The sequence below is a fragment of the Rhinolophus ferrumequinum genome, chromosome 22, assembly GCF_004115265.2.
Source record: "Rhinolophus ferrumequinum isolate MPI-CBG mRhiFer1 chromosome 22, mRhiFer1_v1.p, whole genome shotgun sequence".
NCBI classification, from domain to species: Eukaryota; Metazoa; Chordata; class Mammalia; order Chiroptera; family Rhinolophidae; genus Rhinolophus; species Rhinolophus ferrumequinum.
In genome coordinates this window covers 3,336,269-3,356,367 of record NC_046305.1, presented here as the reverse complement: position 1 = coordinate 3,356,367, position 20,099 = coordinate 3,336,269, and the positions used below count along the sequence as shown (strand labels likewise).

The 20,099-nt window shown below is 47.1% G+C and overlaps 1 long non-coding RNA gene across 1 annotated transcript in view; it reads left to right on the top strand.

The window, feature by feature from the left end:
- LOC117015221 (uncharacterized) overlaps positions 1-20,099 on the top strand; it is a 276,976-nt gene that overhangs the window by 200,501 nt on the left and 56,376 nt on the right. The window contains exon 4 of the long non-coding RNA XR_004421680.1: positions 10,652-10,773. This is a non-coding gene — a long non-coding RNA (uncharacterized LOC117015221). The remainder of the gene's footprint in view (positions 1-10,651; positions 10,774-20,099) is intronic.

Here is a 20,099-nt window from a genome sequence, read left to right as displayed (position 1 = left end):
GATGAGTCGCACATTGTTTTTACGTCCCAGGCTCCAGTAGCGTGCGTCTGTGCAGAACGGGGCTTTTATTGTAGCAGGTGGGAGTAGATTTCACTCAACCAGTCTCAATTCTCCACCATACTATTTCTCTTTATCTTCCGGTGACTTTTTGCCACCCCCCAAAATTAATTTCAGACAGGCCTTTGTGCTTTGGCTGACATTCAAAACTGTCACCTCCGTGCACACATTAACTGCAAGGTCTCTGCCATCCCTCACATTAAAATCCTGTCACCAGGAACCAGCACGGCTTGACTCTGCCAGCTAAGGGGCTGCTTCTGAGCAAGATGCAGTGACAGCAGGCTTCACGTGTGACAACTCGGGTCAATTTGACAGCTCTAAGACACCTCCTTAGAACCAGCTGCAGCTCTCGTTGACCCAAGTGGGAAGGTCACTCTCCCGAACGATTCTGTCCCCGTCCCATGAGAAAGGCAGGCCAGGGGTTACGAGCCTTATGTGGGGAGTATTTGGTGGTGAAAACGGCCACATTAGTGAAGAACACTCAGTGACTTCCGGGATCCAGGTTTACATTCCAATGGTGAAGGCCAAGCTTTGTGGGCTTAAGAATGACTCTGAAATGATAGCCCAAGAAAACGTACCCACGGTGCAGACACAGGCTGCCGGCCGTCTGTGTAGAAGCGTCGCATGGAGCTGATGGTGAGCTCACCCAGGACGTCTTCCTCACGTATCAGTGAGGAAATCGCCAGTGGCCACATTACGAGCCACCAAAGCCACTGTGTCTCCCATCTGCCCACCTTCCCCACGTCTGCCCTTTCTCATGCCGTTCCCCATTGGGGTGGGTATACAGACAGTAGCACTGTGGGGTCGGGGACAAAACTTCATAATGCAGTGGGGCTCAGAGATGCAGTGTTCATTCCCTCGCTCGCCTTTTTAGACTGAGCTAAATTACACACAAACCAATAAGGAGAAGGAGGAGAAGAACAACAACAACAAACATTCCCTTCCAAGTTCACATCCTCTAGGAAGCCTTTTAGGACCTCTTCCCAACGCCCAGGAGAAACGAGACCTTCTGCTGCCCCAACTGTTGTCCTCTCTTAATCCAATTTAATGCTGTAATATGTCAAACATGTACTTTGTTGAAAAGTCAAAACCACATAAGCAGGCTCAGACGACTCTCCTATCTGCCCTTGTCCCCTCAACCCCCTCAGAAATCGTCCCCACCCACCCCCGGTGTCCCCGCCCTCTGCCATCTTTGCGCACCTCTGTCATAAAAGCCACGTGACCTTAGGACAGACATGTTTGTCTCCCGTGAGACTGAAACTTTTGTCATTAGCGTGACAGTGCCAACCACATGGTCAGTAGATAGTAGACCTCACAGAACGTTTGTAGTGTGTTGGACGAAAACACCCAAGGACCCCTGACACCCCAGACACAGACACAGCCCGTCCAGCTGGCTGGGCTTTTATTCCTAAGTGACTGTCATAACCCTAACGTCACGTGTCTGTCACTTGGGAGGGAAGGAGCAGAGAACGACTCCAGCGGACAGCGTGGGCCTTGGAGTCAGCAGCAGTGGGTGGCGTTCTGCCTCTTTCAGGAACAAGCCTGAGCATGGGGACCGTTGCTTAGAATCTCTAAATCTGTTTTATTGTCACTAACATTGGGTTGGTAAGAAAGCACAGGTCACCAGAGATTTGTGGTGATTGGGTGAGATGATCTGTGAAGGAAGAGAAGACCTGCAACTTCATTCCCCTCGGAATGGTGGGTGCTCACGCCCAGGTTCCCACAGAGCAACGAGCTGCGGTCTGAGACAGCGCGAGGGCCACTTGGAATGCGTGTGCCTGATGTCGCGCTCCTCCATCACCAGAGCAGGTGGCCTGTAAGAGCTGTCTCCAGAGCTTCTGCCTTTAACTCAGTTCTCTCTGTAATAGAGATTTGGAGCAGAAGATGTCACAGAATCACGACTGGAGGGTGGATTGGGGTCGCGCATAGGGTGTCATGGAAACGGAACGGGGAAGTGAGCAGAAGAAAATCATCAAGTTCAAAGACTGTCATCCCGACCCGATCGCCTCCAGACAATGCTCACCGCCGTCCCCAATTTCCCAGACTTAATACACGGACGCTGCTCTCGGTATATGTGACATCATCCTGACCTTGGCTGGTCAACAGGAAACAGGCCAGGGACACAGAGCGCAGTCAAGACCGCACTTAGGAGAAACGTCAGCGTCAGGCAGGTGACGCATACGTGTGTAGACTGAGGCAGCCGCATCCCTGCGAGACAGAGCTACTGTGTCCCATGGCGGCTGGTGGCCAAGACGCTCCCCATTCACTCAGTGAAAGCAGTGGGAAGGTTTCTCCTGTGATGATAGCAACCAATGTGTCTGGAGCACTTCAGAAGTCACCAAGACAGTTCATGAACATTATCTCGTTGGTGCCTTTGTAGCTGACGAGACAGAAGTTCAGAAAGTTTAAGGGACTTGGTGAAGCATGCAGCCATAAGCCATAGAACTGGCTTCCAACGTGGCTCTTTTGATGCCAAATTTGAGGCTTCAGATTCAGCTTCCGGGACGAGGACCAGCACACGGTGTGGTGACGCCTGTCACTCTCGGACCCACGGGCACATGTCCCTTCCCTCTAGGTGCGTGCCCTGTTCGTCCACTGCCTGAGCCTCCCTGTCCAGCGCCGCCAGCCTCCATGAGCCCTAAACAGAATGAAGCCACGTTGTAGAAAAATGTATGATTTTTTTTAAATTAATAGACTTTACTTTTTTAGAGTAGTTCAGCATTTCAGAACAATTGCTGGGAAAGTACAGAGAGCTCCCACCTACCCCTTCTCCCGTCCGCCCTGAACACACCTCCCCAGTTATTTATTATTTGTGGTGCATTTTTAGAGTTGATGGACCAATATTGACACAATGTCACTAACTGAAGTGCATAGGTTACAATAGGGCTCACTCTGTGCCGTGCCTTCTGCACAGCTTGACAAACGTATCATGACATGTGTCCGTCACTGCTGGATCACAGAGAACAGCTGTCCTGCTTAAAAGTCCCCTGTGCCCCCCTCCCTCCCCCCCTCCGCCTGACCCCTGGCAGCCACTGATCTGTCACTGTCTCCAGTGTCGCCTTTCCCCGAATGCCGTGTATTTGGAACCGTACAGTGTGTAGACTTTTCAGTTGGCTTCTTTCATTTAGAAATATATGTTAGAGTTTCCTTCATGTCTTTTCATGACTCAATAGCCCACTTCTTCTTAGCACTGAATAATATTTCATTGTATCACAGTTTGCTTATCCATCACCTATTCAAAGGCAGTTATGAGTGAAGTTTCTATAGCCGTGTGTGTGGACAGACGATTTCAGCTCCTTTGGGGAAAAAGCCAAGGAGTATGCATGCTGGTTCGTACAGTAAGAGTGTGTTAGTTTTGTAAGAAACAGCCGAACTGTCTCCAAAGTGGCCGCACCATTTGCGTCCCCACCAGCAGTGACTGAGGGTTCCCGTGGTCCCGCGTCCTCGCCAGCATTTGGTGGTGGTGTCGGTATTCTGGAGTCTGGCCTTTCTAATAGGCACGTGATGGTGTCTCATTGTTTTAATTCCCATTTCCCTGACGTGGAGGACCTTTTCACGTCCTTATTTGCCATCTGTATATTTTTGGTGAGGTGGCTATTCAGATCTTTTGCCCATTTTTAAAATCTGGTCGTTGGTTTTCTTTAGGGCCAAGGCACTTTTTCTCTGAAACGTACTATATCCACCCAGCACTATGAGTCTTACCCCTCTGAACACTCGTGGCTCGCGCTGTCTGTATACTGATAACGGCTCCCATCTATTTTGACTTCCGCCGTGGCGGTACCACAGTGGTGCAGCCTTCCTAACGTGCCGGTAAGCCCCTCCGAGGAAGGACTCTATCTGTGTTGTACAGCCTTGAACCATCCAAATGCCTCAAAACATGTTTTGTGCATAGTAGGCACTCACATTTTTTTTTAACTAAGCAAAAGTTAATAGCCTGGAAAGTAATTCAATTAGAAGCAAGACTATTTTTTTTTTACATCGGAACATGATAAAGCTGAGTAGAGAAGCTATTAGAACACCTGTGTTCTAGTTATTACTCTGAGAAAAACTTATTTCCTGGGCTTCGGTCTCTTTCTGTAAATTATCTGGTATAAAAGGAAAACATTCTATGGGTACGAAATCACTTGGGATGTTTGTGAAGGGAGAACTCACCTCTACCTTCTAGCCTTTTTATGTCCTTATCATCTTAGCCCCGACTCGGAAGGAAGGAAAACCAAGATTAAAGTGTGTGCCTAACTACAGTCAAGGAGCGTTAGTTTGCAGGAGTACACGCTACACCATCCTCCCGCCACCGAATTAAAGAAATACCTCAACTGGGCAGAACGGCTTGTGTTTAGTAGAGGCTAGTAGAGAATTGGAAGGTCGGACACGTGGTAAACCTAACACTAAAGAGTCAAATATAGCCAGTTCTGGGATTCCACCAGGCTGGAGAAGCCAGGAACTGTTTACTCATTCATTCCTTCTGATCAACGTCATTCGTTCATTCACTGCTTCGGTCTTCTCTCACTAGAAAGAGTAACCCTCGGGCCCTTTGTGTTTAAGCAGGGTGTGTGCATGTGCACAATGAGAAGCGCCCGAGTCTGCGAACGAGGCTCTGTGGGGTCACGAGGTGAGCCCCTGGATGGATCCCAGATGTCTAAGCATGGCTTTGCAGTTTCCTTGGGTGAGGAGGGATTTGGGCAGTCAAGACAGAACCTGCGAGCGCAGTACAGCTGAGGCAGGGGCTGTGTCAAGGACTTTGCCTGTTCCTGGTTAATTAAAGTGTCCAGTGTGCTCGTTTTTGAAGAATGCTTAATATATCCTTTGGGGAGCTGTGACTTAGAAACTCCAGGGGTAGGGAGAGAGGGAAGAAGTAGAGAAAACCCAAAACCAAATCACAGATTCCAAGTGGTCCACAACTTCTTTAGTCTTGCTAGTCTGTTTTGGTGAATCTCTTGCGAATGGAAAAGCTGCCGGAATGAACTGGGAAGTCATTCTTCTCCCCGAGCATGTCCCTCACCTGCGTGGCTGTGGTTACAGCACTGCACAGACCCCACCTCTGAGCCCGCCTCCCCACAAGAAGGACCGTTACTGGTCTCGTATCCTGTGAAGCGTCACTGAGAGAAATCAGCTGTCCTGTGTGCATAACGGTGAATTCAGCAAAAGTACCCAAAGGCGTCCGCCGTGTCTCTGCCCGCGCTGCACCTGGTCTTGGAATGTGAAATGCCGTCAGCACGATTTGCTTCCAAGGTGAATCTTAGAAAGTCCAACCTAATATGAAGGAAGATGCTGCCAACTTAATTTGTATTAAAGGAATTACAAATGATTTATTCAACTTAAAAAAAAATGTCCTTTTATGTTAATATTCTGATTATGCTCCCCTACCAAGTGAATGAAACATTTTACCTATTTTCAGAGTAATTTTGACATATTTAATTGAGAAGAAATGTGTCAAATGCAAAACCATAATGATTTGGGGGACAAAAGAAAGCACTGAAATGATTGATATGTTGACTAGCCTGAAACATCAACGGTATTTCAGACACCTGAGCTGCATTCCTGGCGTGCAGCTTCCGCCTTCTGCATGTTACATGCATTCCCTGGACGTCCCGGCTTAGGCTGCATTGGCCCTGCATTAGGTTCTGTGGGTTCTAAAGAGAAGATCCCTTGCACTTTTTCTCATCATTTATCTATAGGATAGATGCTGGTAGTGCAGAGACTAGTTTCCATTTACCATCATTTCTTCTGTTTAGTGGGGTCAGGATCAGCCTGGAGGTTAGGAGACAGACCACCTCGAGCACCATTCAGCTTTCTCTACATTAAACAGCCTTACATGTTAGTGGTTACAACAGTGAAGGCTCATTTCTCACCCACATTACACAGTGGGGGCAGTTTTGCTTCTCCACCACGTGTCTTCTTGTGGGGACAGAGTCCCAGAGAGCAGTTTCCAGGCTTTCAGTCTCATGTGGAAAGGTGCTGGCTGGGGTAGTAGGTGGCCATCAGCTGTGACTGATTGGCCATCAGCTGTTACCGGTTAGCCATTAGCCACTAATATAACTGGTAGGGGATTGGGTGTTGGTTGGCAGAGGAGCGCAGACTGCAGGTAGGGGGGGGTGGGTTGGTTGGGTGGGTTGGTTGGTTGGCTGGCTGGCTGGCTGGCTGGCTGGCTGACAGAGTAGCGGACGGCAGGTTGTGGATCGTGTGGCTCCTGCTTCCTGTGTCTCCAACCCGGCCACCAGCGAGAATATACTGGTATGACACCCCTGTCTGTGGCTCCGTGGGTGTTCCTTTTTGGCCTCACCATGTCCTGCGTTCTTGTGCGGGGAGCGGGACTAGAGACCCTGCACGACACTTCTCTATCCCAGAATGTGGACAGTGAAAACGGACCCCCTCCCTGCTCAAGCCAGCCTGGCTTGCTCTCTGGTTACTCCAATGAGTGTCCCACACCCATATGGTCAGACTAAGGGTTCAGACAAATCACACATGATGTCGGGTGGCTACATGTCCCTTCAGTTGCTTCTTAATGGAAGGGGCAGAGTTTCTTGCCCATGTTTGCATCCTTCAGAATGAATAACGGACACTCCACAGCAGCTGGATAAAGGCATGCTAAGCGGAGATGGAGAGGAAGGAATACGTAGCAGAACGGGATGAAGAAGGTTTTGTGGATATCCGTGTGAACAGGCTCCCAGAACACGGGCGTGTCCCCTTTACGGCCCTTGCCCAGGCGGCCGGTGTGGGTTCCCAAACCTTTGCTTATGCTCCCGTACATCCAGGCCTCGGGGCTTCCAGGATTAAGATTTAGCATCTCGGTCTCAGCAGCGGGCCTCATTTACGAGGGAGGCAAGGCCATTCCATTCCAATGAGCTGCACAGTTCTTGTGTAAAAAGCAACCTTAAAACTTTTCAACTATTTAAAGAAAAGCAGAAGCCCCACCCTCACTTTTTCATAAAACAGAATGGCCCTGACAGGGCTTTCCTGTTCGTTTGAGTCAGTAAGGCTCCAAGAGCTTAAAAATAGATGATGGCTTTACATTTATCATATGAACAAACATGGGAAATTCGGCGATGGTTGCCATGGAATTCCGGGAGTGATTTTTCCGTCCCCACAGTTGGCAGAGCGGTTCTCAGGGAGCAGTAGACTGTGTGAACGCACACACTGGGGGCCGTGCTGGCATCCAGCCTCCTAAGATGCCCTGAGAGCCAGTCTCCCTTGGACGGCACACGAGTGGTTTCAGACACGCAGCCGAGAAGTCCGGGGCCTGAGGACCTGAGACTCCACCCGACTTCCATCCCCCTGCACCGTCTCCTCCCGGGTCCCCCGGGGCGTGTTGGCGAGAGCTAGGGCGCTGAGGGTTAGGGGAGAGACTAACAGAGAGAACAGAAAGGGACTGGAAAGGGGGAGAGCCGGGTTGTAATGACAGGCGTGTCGGTGATTAGCTCTGTGACTTTGGGCAGTTTATACAGTACGGCGGGCCTCAGTCTCCTTTTCTGTACAACGTGAGGATCAGGTGGGATTTCTAAGGACCTTTCCGGTGTTTGCCTTGTAAACACACAGTGACATTCATGATTTCATGGATGGCATGTGGAAGGCTTTCATGTGTAAGTGTATGGAAGCGCAACGTGTGCAGAATGACCCATATATGCGGCATTTATGGCACATAGAGAAGAACCAAACAGAAAGAAGGAAAAATAGAAACCTTTCATAGAAAGAGACAGGAACTGGAAGTCGGAAGGGTTGCTCCACTCACTATTTATCATTCATTTGTGCACATTCATTTGTTCAGGAAAACTGACTTCGAGCCAGTCATTGACCAGTCACTGCAGTAGGGCATGGAATATGACACTGAAAAAAGGCAGACTTCCCTGCCCTTTTGAGATGTATATTCTCGTGCGAGAGGCAGGTTACATAAAAACAAACAGAGAGAACAAGATAATTGAAGATTGTTATAAATGTCACACAGGAAATAAATGAGACACAGAATCCCCAGGTAACAAAGACTTGACGTGTGGAGGAAGGGAATGGAGTGTGGTGAGAGCACACTGACACTGAGAGAGAGAGAGAGAGAAACAGAGAGAAGAGAGGAGAGAGGAGGAGAAAGGGAGAGGGGGGAGGGGGAGAGAGAGAAGGGGGAAGAGAGACAGAGACAGAGACAGAGACAGAGAGGGGGAGAGAGAGGGAGGGGAGAGGGAGGTGGGGGAGAGAGAGAATATAGGATAGAGCTGCAGGCAAACCAGACCCAGGCCGGAGGAGCTGAGAGATCATCATAAGTGTTTTCCATGTGAAGAACAAATGGAAATAAATTGCTGAGTTTTCGGGGGGAAACTGACATATACATTGTAAATCAATCTTTCTGGCTTTTGAGTGGAGGGGGGGATGTTGGACAGAGCGAGGTGCGGGGGCGGTCACAGTGGACTCCCAGGTTTTTCTTGTTTTTCAGTGATTTATGGCCGATTAGACTTGTAATTCTTTTTATGTTTAGATTTCCCCAGTTTGGCCTGGGTGGAGAGCAGGTGGGGAGGTTTTGGGGTGACTTCTGTGATTTTGGACTTGGCCCCTTTTGAGTGCCTCTTTGTTTTTCTTTTTTTTCTCCAAAAAACAAAGTGTCCACTTCGTACTTTCCTTGATCTGGTCCTGGAATCGGCTGTTTCCCCGGGAGCCTGGGTTCCTGAGTGGGAACACGTCCCGACACGAACACTTGGGCCCCGCGTGCGTCCACTGCTGCAGAGGGTCACTGCCTCTAGGTCGTTTCCTGAACTTTTGTCGCATTCAGAAAGGCTCCCTCTATTCTGGGTTTAGAGAGGCGTTTACCCACATTTCCTAATACTTAGGTTTTTGTTCAATTTAGTTCTCTGCTGCACTTTTATCTTTCTATCTTTTATCTTTTATTAAATGATAAGTTACCTCATTGTCTCGTTCCAGGATCTGGTTCTGCACTTTGCCTGTTGTTTCATTGTCCATCTATCCATTCACGTGCCATGCTGTCTTTATTTTCATCTGTTTAGCACATTTTGTATCAGCTGGGCTTGGCCCTCGGTCATCCTGTGCATGATATTCTTGGCTATCATTGCTTATTTATTTTTCCTTATTAAATGTAAAGTCAGCTTGTCTTGTTTTGGTTAGAATTAGTTTCATCTATAACTGGGGAGAAGCGTCATTTCTGTGAAGTTCACGTGTCCCGGGAGAGAGCATGGTTCATTCGTCATTTGTTCAGTCGTGCTTCTGTGTCCTCCCTAAATGTTTTAATGTCCCCCTCAAAATGGTTTTGGACATTTTTTATTAAGTTTACTCTTGGTATTTTATCTTTTTTTCCTTGTCCTTTTGCTATATCTTCTAATGTGTCGTTATGTTTATATGAAGACTATTGATATTTTTATTATGGTTAAAAATACGTATAGAATTTGCCATCTTAGCCCTTTCTAAGTGTGTACTTCAGCGGTGTTAAGTATATTTACACTGTTGTGAAACTGATGTTTGAAACCGTGCCATCTTGCAGAATTGAAACTCGGGGACCATTCAGCAGTTGCCCTTTGCCTCTCCCCTAACCCCTGCCAATCACCAGTCTTCCTCTGTCTCTGTGAAGCTGACTACTGCCTCATCTAAGTGCAATCATATGGTGCTTGTCCTTTTGTCACTGGCGCATTTCTCTTACAATGTCCTCACAGTTCATCCATGTTGTAGTACGTGATAGAATTTCCTTCCTTTTTAAGACTGCATGGTATTCCATTGGATGTATGGACCACATTTTGTTTATTCATTCCTCTATCAGTAGACATTTGTGTTATTTCCACCTCTTGAACACTGAATAGTTCTGCTGCTACGAACATGTGTGTGCAGATGTCTCTTCAAGACACTGCTTTCATTTTTGTTTTCAGATATATACTCAGAAGCGGGATTGTTAGATGATATCAAAGTCCAGTTTTAATTGTTTAAGGAAGCACCGTCCTGTTTTCCATAGCAGTTTAGCAGTTGCACCATTTTACAATTCCACCAGCAGCACCCAAGGGTTCCAACTTCTTCACATCCCTGCCAACACTTGTTATTTTCTGTTTTTATTTGTGTTCTGGATTTGTATTGTTCTGTTTAGAATAGCCGTCCTAATGGGGTAAAGTGATATTTCATTGTGGTTTTAATTTGCATTTCTCTGGTGATTAGTGATGTTAAGCACCTTTTCATATGTCTGTTGGCCATCTGTGTTTCATCTTTGGAGACATATCTATTCAAGACCTTTGCCCATTTTTTTTAATATTTGATTTTTTTCTTGTTGAGTTGTAACTTCTCTGTATAATCTGGATGTGAACTCCTTATGAGGAGTTGATGGTTTTTATCACGAAAGCGTGTAGAATCTTGTTAAATGCTTTATCTGCATCAATTAAGATGATTGTGTGGTTTCTGTCCTTCATTCTGTTAATGTGGTGTATGAAGACGATTGATATTTTTGAATATTACATTAAGTTAGTATTCTGCAATTTTACTAATTTTTAAATTATTTGTGTTGTATTTCTTTGAATTCTTGAGAGTTTTCAAGATGGACAGTCATATCGTATCATCTGAAAATAGAGGTGTTTTTAACTTATCCTCTCTAATTCTCATGCCTCTAATTTTGTATTTTCATCAGAATTTGTGACCTAAAAGCTCCGGCTCTACAGTGAATGATAATAAATTGACCGTCGTCGCCCGGGGCCAGACTTCAGAGAGGGGAGTTCGGTGTTTTTCCACTGAATTGAGGCCAGCTTTTGGGTGAGTTATAAATATTTTACCATTTTAAGGACATATCCATTGATTACTTTCATTATGTGCTTTTATTGGGAATACGAGTTAAATTTTGCAAATGCTTTTCAGCGTGTATGAAAATGAACACGGGATTCTTCTTCATAAATCTAATAATTTGGCGAAGTATAATAATGGGCTTCCTAATATTAATCTGTCTTGCATTTCTGGCATAAACTTTACTTTGTTTTGATGTATTATCTTAATGTGCTGTGGGGCACTGTGGAAATATTTCTTTTGAACGATTGTATCGATATTTGTAAGTGAGCTTTGCCTGTAAATTTGAGGAAAGAAATTTTTCAATCAAGTTTTGTTATTAATGTCACATTCTTTTTGCTGGAGGGGTTTGAAAGGTTTCCTTCTTTTTCTATGCTTTTGTACAAATAGGATGACCTGGGTTTTGGAATTTCCGTAGAATTCCCCTGTGAAATAATTTTAACTTGCTGTTTTTTTGAGACGAAGGGGTGGGAAGTAACTCTTTGGTAACTTTCCTCATTTCTTCTATGAAAGTTGGTGTGTATTACTGGAATCGGTTTTGGCACAGCATGTTTTCCTAGATAAGTGTCCACTTTTGCATTGGAAATCTCCTTGGTTTCAATGTTATTTTCCTTTGTCATTTTTAATCTTGTGTTTGTGCTTTTTCTTCTCCCCCACTTCCCACAAACAGTCTTAACTTTTTTGCTTGATTTGGTTAGTTAGTGATTTTTTTTTAATTTTGTAACCCAATATTTACTTATTGGGATGGCTATTTTTTTCTCTTTTCTACTTCATTAATTTCTGCTTTTATTCTTACTATTTTCTCTCTTTTGTTCTCTTTATTAACTGAATTATTCTGTTTTCCAAATTTGGGGGTTAAGTATTTAATTCATGTGCTTTCACTGTTTATTTTTATTGATTTATATGATCATAAAATTTTATCTGATCATTGCTTTAATTGTATAAAAATACAAATTCTGATACATAATAATTTTAATCATTATTTTTCCAATGTCTTTGATATTGGTTTGCATTTCCTCATTTAAATCCATTTTCGCATAATAACCAGAGACTCTTTGTATTATTGCTACTTTGTGTAATTTCTTGAATTTTTATTGAGCCCCAAATGTGGTGAATTGATGGATTTTCATAAATATCCTCTGTGCATAGGAAGTAAGATTTATTCTCTATTATCGGGGTGCAAATAGAGCCGCATGTATTATGTTGCTTGCGTCCTCTTTCTCCTTATTTATTTCATTTGCACTTGTCCTTTCTCAGGCTGGGCATTGTGCACCAGAGCCCCTGATGCTTGTAGCTCTGTCTCCTCGTGTTTCCCGTGGTTCCGGCGTTAGGGAGGCGTCTGATGCACGGAAGGGCTCCACCCATCTCTGCTGGGACGTGGCCTTTGCCTGTAGAAAGTGTTCTTCTGCTTCTCTCTCTTTCCCCTGAACTCCACCTTGTCAGATAGCAAGACCACGCCCCGCTCTCACTCCGTTTCCCTTGGCCTGGTCCAGGCGCTCCATTTTCGGGCTGTCGCTGCCACCTTGTTGGAGGTGTGTCTGCATACCGCGAGTCGCTTCGCTGTGTGAGCCCATTCGAAACATGTTCCCTTTCAATGTATGAGTTAAGCTGATTTATTAGCATGACTGGTATGTTTCATTTCAGCTCTATCGATTCTTTTACTCTGTTCATTGAATAGTTTCACGATAAAGTGACTTGCACGATATGACCTCTTTTTCTGTGTGTGGGGGGGACCGGAGAGGGGGAACGTGTTGTTTTGTGTTTCTTTCCTTATTTAGGAAGGCTTGTATTTATGGCCAAGTTGTTTCTTCACACTAATGCCATTCCATAGTGGCCAGTCTCTTTGTCCCTTACTTCGTTTTGCCTGCTCCGCTGTCAGCTTTAAATTGTATTCTCGGGTTGTATTCTGCCTCACCCTCCACTCCGCGCTCCCCACTTGCTTTTCCCAACTTGAATTACTTGTCAATTAAAGTTTGTAAAGTTCTTCATGTTTATGTTACGTTGCAAAGCAAGATGTGGGTGATTTCATTGGCTCTCCTTGCTCGCCTGGCTTGGGTTCTGTTTTGTGTTTTGGGGGCTTTTTTGAGGATGTGTGGAAACTTTCTTGTTTAGGCTGCTGCCATTGTCCCGTGGACCTGGAAGCTTCTCATAGATTTTTATGAGAATGAAATGAGCTAATCTATATGAAAGTAGAGATCGCTGGTTATCCTTTGGTGGAAAGAGATTAGTACATAATTTGTTTTCTCGCATTTAGAGGTAACACATGTTTTTTTGGACTACTCCATTAACCCTTTTCTGTGAAGCGTTTTGCCCCCTTCGGCTCCCTAACATGCCCCTACGTGATTTGACAGGTAGAAAAAGGCAAGGGAAGTAGAGGGGAAGGTCATATCTCAGTAGACTTCCCTGGCGGGAGCAGCAAGACATGAAGGAGCCGGAAGAGAAAGCACCAAAGGGGGGCAGGAATTGATGAAAAAGAAAACAGGGAGGAAAGAAATCGTTAGTTCTCTTGTATTTCTAGCCAGTTTGTCCCAGGCATGGACAAGTCTGGAGAGTCCCCTGGTTCTCATGTCCCAACTAGCCGGGTTACTAATGAAAACACTACAGACCCCCTTGAGCAATAGCCACGTGTGTAAACTTTTTCTTTGAAGAAGGCATGAAACGTGGACTCCACGGACGGATAACACATTCATGCACCAGCGACCTCAGGGAAGGTCAAAACCTGTGAGACGCTAAGCCGTAGCTTCACACCATGTTTACGCACCCCAAGAGCTTCAAACTTTATCATCTTCATTTTGAATATGGAAAACAACTAAACTTGAGATTCAGAGAGGTTGAGTGAAAGGCTGGAAGTCACATAATTCAACACGGACTTGATTCAGGGGTCTCTCTGCTCAGGTCCCGCCTGCTGTAGTATCGTTGACGATGACGACAAAGGGCAAGAGTGGCCGTAAGGGACAAGTTCTAGACGCTCCGAGGATGCTGCTTGTGGTTGGAATGGTCTGGAAGACATTTCAGGAAACCTCAGATTTGGTAGCGTCCCCTCCAGTGCTGGCAGCGTCCCTGCCCACAGCGTGCCCCCGTGTGCCCCTCCTGGCACCTGGCTGGACCCGGCGTGGCCAGCACCCCAGTCACTCCAGGGCACTGTGACTTAATCAGGAGGGGCTCTTCCTTCCTTAACAAAGAAACCCTTTCTCTGCACCGAGACCTTCAGGCAGGAGCCCCCTTTAAATTAGAAGTTGTAATTAATATTATCTCTGGGTCCTGAGAGGGGAGCGTGATTGAGAGCGCAGGAATGGAGAGTGACAGGACACAGATTGCCTGTTATCTGATCAGGAGGCTATTGGAATTCACTGGGAAAAACAAAGGTCTCCGCACTGATCCTTTGAGCCAGATAAACACCCGGGTGTGAAGTGGGTTTGGAGTGAGTGACCTGAGGCCGAGTGGGTTGTAAAAAGGGGGGGCGGGGGGGCAGGGGGTAAATCTCAGAGCAGCCGGTGGAAGTGGTTCTATGAAATTAGATGAGATTATTGACAGGACCTGGCTCAGGAGTGTCTCCCCAGAGAGGCTGGTCCTGGGGAGACACTTAAATGAGGGGCCCCTCATTTAAGACTGAGAATAGGCAGAGAACTAAGGAAAGACAAAGAAAAGGTGCCAGCCCCAAAGGCAAGCCCGTCTGAAGTCACTGCCCACTTTGTGTCAGGTGAAGGCGAAATCACCGAGCAGCAGAGCAGAGCGACCTCGGAGGGAAAGGGCTTGTGTTGTCGTTTTTCCGAGGAGGACAGAGAACTCTCCCTGCTCAACCGGCCCCGCTCTCCCGAAGGGAGCACTCGGCCCAGTAACAATGGAACCCAGGTCCCCCAGCTGTTAGAGGCCATTCTTTCCAGGGCAGCTCTTCGTGGGTTACCCCAAAGGGGGACGGGGTGATGGAGGGGAAAGCTCAGAGGGCCCGGGATACCTGTGTTTGTATCCCACCTTCATCTCCTGTGTCGAGCTGTGCGCTTGTGGGAAGATTCACTCATCTATCTTGAGCCTCAGTTTTTTCATCCAGAAATTCTAGGTAATAGTCCTTCCCCTGCAGAGAAAGCTAAGCAGCAGGAGTGCTTAACTCTGCCTGGAGAAGGTGACAGAAAAAGGGTATTTCAGTCTGTTCATTGGTGACTGTTTGAGGCCTTCAGAAGACAGGCTGGAGAGAATGGGCTTTTCCGACAGGAACTTCAGAAGTAAGGTCAGGACTGAGAGGAACTGGCAGGCCTGGGGGGCGGGGGGGCCGTGCTGAGGTCTCAGTGCCGTAAGAAGTTCAGACTCGATGTGGGGGAGTAGGGACAGGAGCGTGCCTTGAGAGCACGTCCCAGACGTTCTCTTCTGAGAACATTACGTTAGTGCCACGTGCACCCCTTACAATCACACTGTCAGGTCGGGTCTCCGGTCCTCATTGCACCGGTGAGAAAACTGAGGCAAAGAAAGGTTAGCACATTTATCCGACGTCACTTAGGTCATCCTAGTGCATTTGGGGAACAGTCACCCCATCTTTTGTCCCCATCCAAAGTCTCCATCTGCCTCTGCTGCTGGCCAGGCTCTTCACCTGAGTGGTCAGCATTGTAATACCTGCAGTGTCTGTTTCCGTCCCTTCTCTCATCTCTCCAATGCCACCTCCCACCCCAAAATAAGCAGCCTGGCTCTGGCAGTGATGCTTTCGAACTCATCAAGCAAAGGCCAAACAGGTTTTGAGGAAAGAATTTGGAGAATGGGGACGTCTCCATCCTCAGTGGACACAGCAGACCTGGTCTTTGTTGGGGGACCAGGGCTTGCGGCCCCCATGGGGTTTCCTGAGGGTGGAGCGTATCAGCAGAGAGTGGGGACGCGTGGGTGTGGGGTCTGAAAAGCTCTGGGCTTGCTGCACAGGCGCCACCCGCAGCTGAGCCGGCTAGCCCAGTCCTCGGTCTACGCAGTATTTCTTCCTGCTTCCGCCCTTTCTCCTCCCCTCCCTCCAGCCCCTGACTGTTTTACTCTCTTTTATTTCCTGGAGTAGCAGCCACAGAGCATGGGGTGAAAAGTCGCTGGGAGGACAAGTTGACAGATAGCACTGGGGTCGCTGGGTCACTGGCAGGCGTCGTGATCTGGGCTCCGACGGAGCGATTTCCTCGGTGATTTCGGTCCTTCGTCTGTTCACACGTCATGCCACCTGGACATAATGCAGAGATCGGGAGGGTGCACTAACCCGTAGTCCCCTTGGCCAAAAGCTCCTCTTAGAAAAAAAAGAGAGAATGAGTGAAAGAGGGCTGAGTTAACCCTCTCCTGCCTGCACGCGCCCGGAAAGCTCAGCAGTGGGGGTACCTCCCTAGCAATTAAGAAGCTGGGGGCTTTGTCTGCACAGCAAGGCCCTGCCTTTCTGGAGACTGTGAATACTGTAAGAAGGTCCCCTTCGCTGCCTCAGACACATGCAAGTGGCAGCACTCTCCTTTGTCGTTGGCCCTCTATCCAGGTTTTGATTTACTTTCAAATCCCTTGTTGTAGGTTCCTGGAAAACATTTATTTCGGTGGTAGGTTGGGGGCAGGGTGCAGGCAGAGGGAGAAAGGGAGCCGAAAGAGAGCCAGGTGAAGGGGACTATTAATATCTTCCTGTGACTGTGGCCAACCTTCTGCTTTTCCTACTTCCCCATACGGTTTGGAGCTATTTCCGACCAAGGGTGTTAAAGCTTAGAATTAATGGGTTTCAGCGAAGGAGGTGCCCACGTGCAGAGAAATGCTTCTTCTGGACTTGTTAAACATTGGGGTCCGTCTGCAGGCTGGGGAGTGGGGCAGGGAGGGGCTGGTCGTGTCCCCACTCTGCACACCAGGCTGCCGCCCTCACCTAGTGCTGGCCGGCCCTCCGGTCAAGCACTTTCCACACTTCCCCACGGTTACCTGGACTGTAAGCTCCTCAGGCATGGACTTGACCTCCCATCTCTCAAAGAGCCTGGGATATGTGGGCTGTTGTAAATATTGGCTTGGTTATTTACCAAACGTGGTCTGAGCACATACTCTTGCTGCCCAAGAGGATACATCTGACCGGGGAGGTGACATCTTGCTGTGGTTTCGATTTGCATTTCCCGATGACGAGTGACGTCTAGCATCTTCTCATGTACCTGTGTCCACCTGTGTGTCCTCTTTGGAGAAATATCTGTTCAGGTCTTCTGCCCCTTTTCAATCAGATTTTTATTTTCTGTTGAGTTGTATGAGTTTCTTACATATTTTGGATATTAACCCCTTATCATAGAGATGATTTGCAAACATTGTTTCCTATTCTATAGATTGCCTTTTCATTCTTCTCGTTGTTTCTTTTACTGTGCTGGAGGTTCTTCAAAATTTTTAAATAGAACAACTGTAGGATCTGGAGAAAGACAAACACTGCCTGGAGTCACGTATATGTGGAATCTGAAAAAAAAAAAGAAAGCCAAACTCAGAAACAGAGGAGAACGCTGGTTACCAGGGGCTGGGGTTGGGAGAAATGGGGAGATGTTAGTTAAAAGGCACAGACTTTGAGTTATAAGATGGATAACTTCTGGTAACCATGGTCAACAGGACTGTATTATCTGCTTGAAAGGTACTGAGTGTCAATCTTAAATGTTGTTGCCACCACCAGAAAAGAAGAAAGGTAGTTACGTCGGATGATGGAGGTGTTAACTAACCCTAGTGTGTTAAATATATATATATATATATATATATATATATATATATCATCACATTTTATGCCCTAAGCTTATTAAATGCGATATGTCAATTATATATCAAAAAACGCTGCGGGAAAAAGTAAAACATTATGTAGTCTACACAAAACTCATCTGTGAGCCAAATTGGGTTTGTAGGTCACTGGTTTGGAATCGCCCATCTCACTGTTAAACCTTACGAAGAGTTAACTCAACTGAAAATAAACAAATGGCCAGGACATGGGTGGGTGCAGGCGCGGCGCCAGTGCCCGGCGGGGCTGCACTTCTGTCTGGCCTCCATCACAGCGCGAGGCTGCACTTGCACGCAGGCTGCTTCCTCTGCCAACCTCTGAAAGTGGTCGCTCCATCACGGTTTCTTTCTCCCAGCCCTTATGCGGGAGATGTATTCATGGTTCGGGAAGAAGAACACTGGGGTTTTGAATCAAAAGATATGAGTCCAGACCTGGTTTTCCCCATCACAGCAGGTCAACCTGGACCAGCTCCCTGACTTTTGTGAGCTTATTCTTTATTGGGCACTGAAGACTGTTCCTAACTCTCTCAGTTGCAAGTTTTAGTGGCAGTCGGATGTTTAAAAATTGTCCGATTCCGTGTGCAGTGGGTCCATTCTAGGATACAGTTTATTTGAAGATCAGACTCACCGCCGACACTTATCACACTAATGATATTTCTGTCCCTGAAACCCCCCCACAGAAATGCCATCCATTGTGCAGTAAGTCTTATTGGAAAATCAGATCCTCATAAATTGGGGCAGCCCCCATTAGAATCATTTTAGAAATGTTAACAAGATAATACGGTTTAAGGGGCATTGAGTTCAGACAGAATTGGGATTAAAAACTAGCTCTGTCATTTAAATCTTTGCGACGTTGGATAACCACTAGGTTTCGTTTCCCTATCTGTGACATGGGAAAATCAAGACTACTTCAACAGCCAGGATTAAATGAGGGTGTGTGCAGTGCAGCTGGCACAGGGTAAATGCTGATGTAATCGCGGCTTGTATTTTATACACAGGTTGCTTCCTTAACACGCTTCCTTTCTTCCCTGGCAAAGTCCTAGATAACCAAACACAGGTTTACTCTAGAGGGTCTCTAACATCTTCGTCCATGGAAAGGTTTCTTGCACATTTTTTCCTAGCTGAAAGAGTTAAGAAAACTGAAAGTGTGACACAACGTGGGGGAGGTAGCACGCACGTGGCTGCTTACCAGGGGTCTGACTGTGAGGCATGTCCTCAAGGTGCCCAGTAGGGTTGCTCCCACATGGCCCCTTAACTAAAACAATGCATTAGAGAGGAATAAAGGATGGATACGTTTTAGAGCAGGGTTGTCCAAACTGCGGCCCGCAGGCCAACTGCGGCCCGCAATCCATTGTTAATTGGCCCGCAGCAAATTCCAAATATATATTTAGTTTACTTACATAAACCAGGTGAGGCAATAAACCACCTCGAGTGAGTGGCCTGGCTGTTTGTGTATTTTACCTCATATGGGCCTTGGTAAGAAACGTTGAAAAAAGTTTGGACACCCTTGTTTTAGAGGTTTCCACTCATCAGGTGCTTTTGCTTTACAAAGATATTTATCTTCCAAATGAGTGACAGGTGAGAAGAACTCCCGCGATACGCGCCCACCTTCTCCACAGAGGGAAAATTCTGAGTGACAGGTTTGCGGTCATCATCTAAGCGTTGGGATTTCTTCTTTGAGCATGTGGACTCTTGGTCACATGGATTGGTTGGACTGGAGAATCAGGGGCTTGGCCAAGTGAGGGGTGGGACGAGGGCACAATGGAGGACGGGGGTGTGGGGGGGAAAGAGGGCCCAGCCCAGCCCCTGAGCGGTCCTGGAACGCTTCGTCTTACGGAGGAGGCAGCGTGATTGGCCTCGTAGAACTTTTGTCACCTTCACCTGGGACTGAGGCCTTTGTGTGTGTGGATTTCATAGGCAGCTCTGTGCTCAAGGTTTGCTCCCTGGTGGGGCTTTGAACTGACATGAGAAACGCCAGTGCTGGTGCAGCTGGTGGGAGTTACAGCTTAGCACAGCCAAAGCAGCAGCGCCACTCCCGGCTGATAGATTCTTGGAGGCAGGGTCAAATGACTTTATGACTTGAATACTTTTAGCTCAACTCCCATATTTGATGATAAATAAACGAGGCCCAGAGAAGTTGAATTGATTACGTAAAGTAACAGCCGGCAAACGAGAGCCCCTGGGCCGATCTGGCCCCACCTCCTTGTGTAAACGAAGTCTTATTGGGAACCGCCATCCCCACCCGTGACGTACGGCCTCTGGTGCTTCCCTTCTACAGCAGCGATTGGACAGCCGTGTGACCCTCACAGCCTAAAATGTCTACTACTTGTGCTTCACGGAAGTTTGCTAACCCTGGTCTAAGACCACACAGCCCACTGGCCGCAGAGCCAGGTCCAAAAGGAAGGTCTTCTGGATCTTGCTCCCGTGGCCAATCGCTTACATTGCACGCGAAGAGACAGAAGTATTGTGAGGATGAAACAACAAGAACGCACATACATCCTGAGGCCCTTCGGATAAGAGAGGAGACTGACCCGGACACACTTCTCTTATTTTCGTGGCTGCCATAATCCACATCAGGAGAC